The sequence below is a fragment of the Elephantulus edwardii genome, unplaced genomic scaffold (genome assembly GCF_000299155.1).
Source record: "Elephantulus edwardii isolate Elephantulus edwardi_28Jun2011 unplaced genomic scaffold, EleEdw1.0 scaffold00146, whole genome shotgun sequence".
Taxonomy (NCBI): domain Eukaryota; kingdom Metazoa; phylum Chordata; class Mammalia; order Macroscelidea; family Macroscelididae; genus Elephantulus; species Elephantulus edwardii.
Window position 1 is genome coordinate 6,753,223 of NW_006399896.1, and position 8,486 is coordinate 6,761,708.

At 41.7% G+C, this 8,486-nt stretch overlaps 1 protein-coding gene and 1 pseudogene across 1 annotated transcript in view; one reads left to right on the forward strand and one right to left on the reverse strand.

The window, feature by feature from the left end:
- The window catches only part of SNAP29 (synaptosomal-associated protein, 29kDa), a 50,730-nt gene that overhangs the window by 30,076 nt on the left and 12,168 nt on the right, over nucleotides 1-8,486 (forward strand). The gene's annotated exons all lie outside the window — the stretch shown is intronic.
- On the reverse strand, nucleotides 3,033-3,533 carry LOC102855130 (annotated as a pseudogene).

Here is an 8,486-nt window from a genome sequence, read left to right on the forward strand (position 1 = left end):
CCAACAGTGAATAAGGGTTCCAGTTTCTCCACAACCTCACCAGCATTTGTTGCTTGCTGTTCTGTTAAATTTTGCTATTTTGACTGGGGTGAGATGTTATCTCATAGTTGTTTTAACTTGCATCTCTCTTAGAGCTAGGGATTTTGAACATTTCTTCATGTGCTTGTTAGCCATCTGAATGTCGTCTTCGGTGAAGTGACTATGTTAAGTTCTTTTTGGTGTTGTTGCTAATTACTTTAATTCATCCTGCTTTCTGTGGCATCTCTGTAAGAAGGATATCTCTCAGTGTTTCCTGCAATGCTCGCCTTGTTTTTACAAACTCCCTTAGGTTCTACTTTTCTGGAAATAACTTGATCTCTCCTTCATATTTGATGGACAGTTTTGCTGGGTACAGTATTCTTGGTTGACAGTTGTGTTCTTTTAGTGTTTTATAAATGTCATTCCACTCTCTTCTTGCTCACATGGTTTGTTCTGAGAAATTGGCTCTTAATCTTACCTGTTTTTCCTTACAGGTTACTCTTTGTTTCTCCCTCGCTGCTTTCAGAATTCTCTCTTTATCTTTGGTTCTGGCACATTTAACTATGATATGCCTTGGTGTTTTTCTTTTATGGTCTATTCCATATGGTGTTTGCTCAGCTTCTTTAATATCTCTCATTCCTCATTATGCCTGGGAAGTTTTCCTCTAGTAATTCTTCCACAACTTTCTCGGTGCCCTTACTTGCTTCTTGCTGTTCTGGGGTTTCAGTGATGCACGTGTTATTTCTTTTGATGGTGTCCCACATTATTCTTAGGTTTTCTTCTTTTTCCTTCCTTTTTGAGTCTGCTTTTTATTGTAGCAGATCAGTGGTGATAATTCTATCTTCTATTTCACTGGTTCTGTGTTCCATCTCTTCAGCCCTGTTCATTTGTCCCTTTATCATAATGACAGCATCTGAAGCATTGGACCTCATATTTTGGATTGTGGTTTCTTGTTTTTCCAGTGCCATTAATGCTTCATTTGTTCTGGATTGTTTTGTTAAGCTCCTCCCAGTTTTTCTTGCAGTGTCCTGTAATTCTTCAAGTTTGTCTTTCACCCATTGAAAATATTCAATCATTGTTCTTTTAAATTCTGTGTTAGAAAGTTCCATCAGATTTTCTGACTTCAGGAAATCCATTGATACTGTGTCACCTTTTGGGGGTAACATGTTGCTTTACTCTTGGTGTAAGGTGTGTATTAACCTGCTTCTTTTGTGACATTGCTGTGGTAGTTTTTCATGTGTGACGCAGAGATAGATTCTTGATCTAAAGACACTGCTCTAGAAATCGATGGGGCAGCTACCCAACCTGTGTTTCTCTCTGAAATTCTGACTCAAGGGAATGTTCAGTTCAGGACCTGTGAGAGCAGCCTGTTGTAGCTAAGCCTGATCAAGGTGCTCTGGATTAAAGACAGGTTGATTGACTGGATGTGTAGGCACAGGTATGGAGCTGAATGGGGGGTGGGGCTGGCACAGGGTGGGGGGTGGCCACATGCTGGGATCTCACTCAGATTTCAGCTATCTGGGTATGCTCATGGGTCCCTACTCAAATTCCATCTATCTGCCTTCCACCCAGTGGCTCCCGCTCAGCGGCCCTTTCCCAGCAGCCCTCACCCAGGGGCCCTTGCCCAGCGGCCCCTGCCCCAGCAGGTCCCTGGATCCAGCGGGGCTTAAGAAAACTCAAATTTCCACTGATCTGCTTGCTCCTGGCTGGCAGCTTCTGCCAGGGCCCATGGCTTGCTGCTCTTGTGGCTCCCAAACTTAATTATTTTAATAAAAGTTCTGATTCAGATTCCTGCTGTCCACATCGCACCACGTTGATCTTTGTGTGCCACATTGGTCTCTCTGATAGCCCGTTTCTATGCAGCATGGCTCTCCTCCAGCTCCTTATGCTGTTTCCTCTATCATTGCCATCTTGGTTCTCTCACCTAGTTTTATTTCTGTAGAAATTCCCCATTCCTTCTTTTTTCTGATTGTTGGAATACCATTCCTCATAGTATGTTGTTATTATTCCTTTCAGTTGGTTCTTTGTTTCTTATTCATGTTATCTCTGTCTTTAGTTTCTTTTGTTTTTGTTGTTTGTTTTTTAAAAAAAAATTTTGTTTGTGTGTGTGTGTACGTCAAATCGGATCTGACTGGTACAGGAAGAGATGGCCCCTCCTTCTCTGGCAGAGCATCTGGTGGATTCGAACCGCATTTCTCTGGGATTGCAGTGCAGCTTCTTGCCACTAGGCCACCAGAGCTCCCCTTTAGTTTTCTTTTGTTAAATTAGAGCGTGGTTTGTCATTGGTGTTTTGGTGTTTTTTTTCTCACCAAGAGCCCACTTCTGGTGGTGTTTATTCTTTCTCTTATTTTCTGTTCTTTATTTCTACTCTATTCTTTCCACTTCCAAAATAGTTTGCCTCCAGAAACGTTATGAACTTGGAGAAATTATAAAAGTTATACAGGTGTTCTATAAGTCATCTACAAGTTGATGGCACTTAACAACAGTAACAACACTTCTTTATTACATCCACCTGAAAACTATAGGGTTTGGTTTTGTTTTACTTTGCCTTTTCTCATTGTTGGAGATTTTGGATTAAGGCATTGAGGTGTTTTTTTTAAATTATTGTTTCTTTTTTCATATGTGTATCTATTGCTATAAATTGCCCTCTGGGCATTGTGCTGTCTCCTAAAGATTTTTTTTTCTTTTCTTTTTCACCAGAGAAAACAGCTTTTGTTGATGGTTATCTCCAGAAACAAAAAAAGCTATGTTCCCACTTTTAGTTATCCCAGAATCTTACATTGCTCCACATGGGGAGGGGCTTGTAATTGCCTCTTGGTTTTTGAAGGTCTGAGTCTTTTCTATTCTCTTCTGAAGCCTAACTTAAAAACTCAGTAGCAATACCATTTTGGTTTCCCCCAGCATTTCCTGTTGCAATTCCAAATAGGAATGGAAGGGGAAAAGGAAAGTAATTAGATGAGTAAGAAACCTCATTTATCAAAGGTCTTTCTGTTCTTCCTCAGTGACTTGATCCTTCATTGATTGCATTTTTCTTTGTGCTGGATCACACCTTTCTGCATTAGATCTGGGATTTCTACTGCCAGCTAATGACCTAGCCCAAGAGCCCTGAGATGAGCTAGACCAAACTTTGGCACATTCCTGGCCCATAAAGGCTTGAAGTGATCAGTCAGGCATATTTTCCCACTCCTGTACATCTTTGCCATCTTTCCATCCAGTTCAGGGACTGCAATTTCTGGAGCAGTAGTAGGATATGTGACAGGAATATCAAACTCGTTGTCAAACTCGCATTTGAGGAGGTCATGGATGTACCAGCATTTTCCAAACCACCGAGTCCCTTCTTTGTTGGACTCCATTCGGAACCAGTCATTGTCTGCATACTTGTTCTCCACATATCAAATAAGGGACTGGTATTCCTCCTTTAGTTGCTGCACCCATAACTCCCGATCTCTGGGTCCAGCGTTAGTCTTCAGGACAGGGATCTCTGACACCACCCACCTGGTGGCTTCATCCACCATCTTGGATCAGCTCCCAAGGATTTTTGTATGTTACCCTTTCATTCTTTGCTCACTTTTATATCTCCTGTTTCCTAGTAGTTTCTCAGTACAGTTTTCCAATTCATATGAATTTGATCTCCCTGCCACCTGCCTTATGTCTTCTTTGGTTTGTAATTTTATCGCATTTTGGTCTGGGAAGTTGTTTTTTTTTTTGTCATGTGCTATTGAGTCACCTGCAATTCATAGGGACCCTATGTACAGCAGCTCCGAAGCCCGCCCTGCCCTAAGCCAGTCTTACCAACTCTATCTCACCTTCCCCTGATGCCTTAGGTACTGTGTCAATCCATCTCATCTGGAATCTTCCTCTCCTATACTGTCCCTCTACCCTTCCAAGCAAGATATCCTTCTCCAAGGACCACCTGGCCGCATGCTCAAAGTGTATAAGACAGATCTTCAAAATTCTAGCCTCCAAAGAGAAACTTGGTTTCACCCTATATTGAGACTTATTCTCATTATGTCTCCAGTTCCAGAGAATGTTACATTTTCACTGGAGGTGGGAGAGATGTGTATTTTTGTCATTGTGGATATATCTGAGAGGTCAGGTTGGTGGATTGGGTAGTTGAGATTTTCTGTGTCTTTGTTGAGTTTCTTTCTACTTCTGCCCTTCATCAAAATAGTTTGTAGAGGCCTCCTACTATTAGTGTGGAGTTGTTTATGAACTTTGAGGATCTTTCACTGAGTGCTTAGTTATTTAAGGTTATGGTCTTTTCCTGAATTGACCGTTTAATCATTACAGAATGCCTTTCCTTGTCCCTTATGCTAGTTTTTGGGTTTCAGTCTCTTTTATCAGAAATTGATGTTTTCACTTCTGTTCATTTTTTGATTGTCATTAACTGGATATCTTCTCATTCGTTCTTTGATTTTTAACTTATTTTTACCTTTGTGTTTTAAGTGAGTCTCTTAAAGGCAGCATATTGACAGATCCTGTTTCTCATCCATTCTGCCCTTTGTTTCTCTTGACTGGTAGATTTAACCATTTACTTTCAACATAATTATTGATGTGTATGAATTTTCTCTGTCACTTTTCTTTGTAATAACCTTCTGCTTCTCCATGGATGATGGTTTTTGTATCATTCCACAGCTCATCAGGTCAGGTCATTAGTGTTCAGTACCTCTTTCTTGTTCTTGAGATGGTTCAGTTCAGGTGGGATAGATTCCAGGTTGGTGAGTTGAATGTTATTTGATTGCTAGTTGAACACTAGTAGGGCACTTTTAAACATAACTGGTGGTTGAAGTCCTTGGTGGAGGTTTGGGCAATGACTTTTTGCTGGTTGTAAAAATTATCTGCAGATGAAGTAAGCAGGTGTTACTCACTTTCTCTTGTTGATTCATTGAAGCAGGAACACAGTGGTGGTGGCACTCATCGTTAGATAAGAAAGTAGGTGAGGGAGCTCTGGTGGCCTAATGGCAAAAAGCTGCACTGCAATCCCAGAGGTACATGGTTCGAATCCACCAGATGCCTGCTGGAGAAGGAGGGGCAGTCTCCTCCTGTATGAGTCAGATCCAATTGACGGTACACACACACACACAAAATTTTAAAAGTAGGTAAGAAATGTGGTATATTTCATACGTCATGGTGGTGGTGGTGGTGGTGATTGGGTGCCATCGAGTTAAGTATGACCCATAGCAGTCCTATGATCTGAACCCTGCTCTATCCTTTGTCATCTTCATAGTCTGTCCCAATAGAGCCCAACTGCTGCATTCACTGTGTCAAACCACCTGGTTGAGGGTCTTCCTCTCCTTCACTGACCCTCCACCTTCCCAAGCAAGATGTCCCTCTGTAAGGAATAGCCTCTCTTCGCAATATGCCCAAAGTATGTGAGATGAAGTTTCATTATATTTGTCTCCAGGAGCATTCAGGCTGCACCTTCTCCAATACTTATTCATTTATTCTTTTGGCCATCGATGGGACTCAATACTCTTCTCCAACAGAAATCTTCCAAAGGAAAGAATTTGCTCAACATTTCTAAAGTTGAAAGAAATTCTAATCTCTGGATTAGAATTAGAGAACAACAAGGAGGTGGAGGTTGTGAGAAAAATGGTTAAAAATTAACAAAAGAAAAGGAAGGTGGTGGGGGGTGGGGGAACAGATAAAACAGGGGAGAAATGGAGGAAAGAGACGGAAAATATTCAGGGCCAGAAAAGGAAAAGCACCCTGAAATAACGAACAGTAAGAATGGAGCAGGAACATGAAGGTCACCCTCCTGTCTGCCTGGTGTTCTGCTGCTCCATCTGTAGGAGCCATGGCTCAAGGGTACTATAGGAGCTTGACTTCGGTCCTTGCTTGCATGCTCCTCAAAAAACTGAGACCACTGGAATGAGTCCTGTGTTTTGTGAGTTCACCACACTCACAGACTCCGCAGGTGTTTGTGGCTTAGTGGTCACCTCAGGTGTTTGAGCCCAAACTAACAAGAGCTGCGTGTACACCAGGCAGGTGTAGAGATGCAGTGGAGCCTTCTCTATCCACTAAACTGATGCAGGGAGAAGGGAGGGTGCTTGCCCTTGCTCACTAGAAATATACGTCATGAGAAGCCTGCCAGTCAGGCAAACAAAAAATAGTTCCATGCTCACAGTTTAATGTCACTGTAATGAGCCACTTGTTGCCCAGACTCAGAGTGGAAACAATGTCCAATGTCCTATAGCATCACCGCATGAACATGGCCCCTCAGTTCAGAAGACGTGGGGCTCTTTGGTAATGTGTTGTATTACACTCCTTGCTTGCTCCCTCCTCCATCTGTGTGTGTGCACCACGTTGTGGGCTTCCCACCTGAGACACTTAGCTATCACAACTTCTTTCTACCAAGTTGCACTTTCTTCACTCTGTTTCACCAGGGAGCTCTGGGAGCCTCATGGTAAGCAGTTGCACTGGCAATCCAAAGGCACACATTCAAACCAACCAGGTTCTCTACAGGAGAAAGATGAGCAACCTCCTCCCATGCAACTTACTGCCTCTGAAAACCTTCTGGATGGTCAGCTAAGGGTCAGTTCTAACTTGACAGCACTCAGCAACTCTGTTTGGCTTTGGATCTGCCTATACTGTCTAAATGGTGGTCTGTGAGGTTTTCTCTTTGCCCATGTGTATTGCCCTCTAGATTTTAAGATGATCAGCTCCTCATGTTTCTCCTCATTCTCAGTCCCCACTCGGTCTTCCCCTCTACTTGGTAGTTAATTCACTTCTTTATTTTGTCCTTTGGCACTTACATATGTGTGTATTTCACTGTTGTAAACAGATTGGGTCGAATGTGTAACCCCGACACCTTCTCATCTCCTACCTCAGGCTTGAATTTTTCTTTCACTTCCCTCAGCCTGAGAAAAGCCTAGCCTGTTCTTCCCTTGTGGTTCTCTAACACCAAGCTTTGGCACAGTTCCTTAGAATCATTTACCTTGTCGTCCCAAGGTGTGCTTTGAAATCTCTCATTCTGCTGGTTTGCTTCATTAGTTTTTCCATTTGCTTTAGCTGCTTCACAGCTAGTTTTAGAATCTCTTCTGACCCCTATTTTGGTCTCTTTTTCCCCCCTGGATTTTGGTTTGCTTTTTTAATGGCTTTTTGCTTTCTTCACTTACGCTGTTGACAGCTTGCCTTATCTTTGGTCATTAGTGTTCAACACATCAAATCTGTTCTTTAGATGGTCTCTAAATTAAGCTGGGATATTCTCCAGGTCATATTTTGTCTCTTGTGCACTTATTTTCATTTTCTTCAGTTTGAACTTCAACTTGCCTCTGAACTTTTTCCGACTGAGCTTCTCTACCATCTCTTTCCACCAACAAAGGAAGTTCAGTTTCTGTGGATTCTATCCAGTGAAATCCAAGTATAAAGTCATGGTCTGTGTTATTACAAAAAGGTCTTTCTGATGAATAGTTTATCTCCCAAAATTCTGTCATATGTCACAGCGTCATTTCTATAATGAAAGGCCCTTTTTCCAATTACGGATACTTTTCTTTTCAACTTTTGTCTTCTAATCACCAATAATTATCAGTGCATCTTGATTACCTGTTGAATTAGTTTCAGCATACTTCAGATCTTAAAATCTTCTTTTGGGTGGTGAATATTACACCATTCCTCTTCAATTTGTCATTTCTGACATTAATAAACTATATGATTTGTCTGGTTGAAAATGGCTTATTCTAATCCATTTTAGCTCACTAAAGCCTCAGATATCAATCTTTATGCAATTTCATTTTTTATGGTTTCTGATTGCCATTAATTCATAATTTATGTGTTCTCCTCCAGTGTAATTAACTGCCTCTGATAACCTGCTGGAGGGTCAGCTACGGGTTGGTTCCGACTCAACAGTGCACAACAACAACAGTATGATAAGGATGATAGGAGAATTGGTATCTTTGAATTGTGATGTTGGAGAAGCGTGGACTGCCAAGAGAACAAATAACTTTATCTTGGAAAAACTATAGTCACGGTGCTCCTTTGAGGCTGGGATGATGGTCTCACATAATTTGGAATGTTGCTAGGAGAGGCTAATCCTTTGAAAGGTACATGATGCTTGAAAAAGTAGAAGGTCAGCAAAGGAGGGGAAGGCCCTTAGCAAAATGGATTGATGCAGTGCCTGCAGCACTGAGCTCAAGTGTGTCAGAGATGATGAGGATGACATAGGATAGGACAGGGTTCACAGTTCTCAGATCTTATATTCTGTGAGCCATACTTGATTTGATGGCATCTAACAACAACAACTACTACTAGTGAGAAGAATGAAATCATTAATTGAGGGTCAGAGTTGAAGTTCCGTGACCATCTAAGTGGTAACAAGTGGTCATCTTAAAAGGCTGTACAAAAATATTAAGCCACCCTGGAGGACATTATGCTGAGTGAGGTATCTCAGTCACAAAGGGACAAATGCTATATGGTGCCACTGTTGTAGAATGAGGCTGGCATCGGGGTGGGGGTAAGGCTGAGAAAAA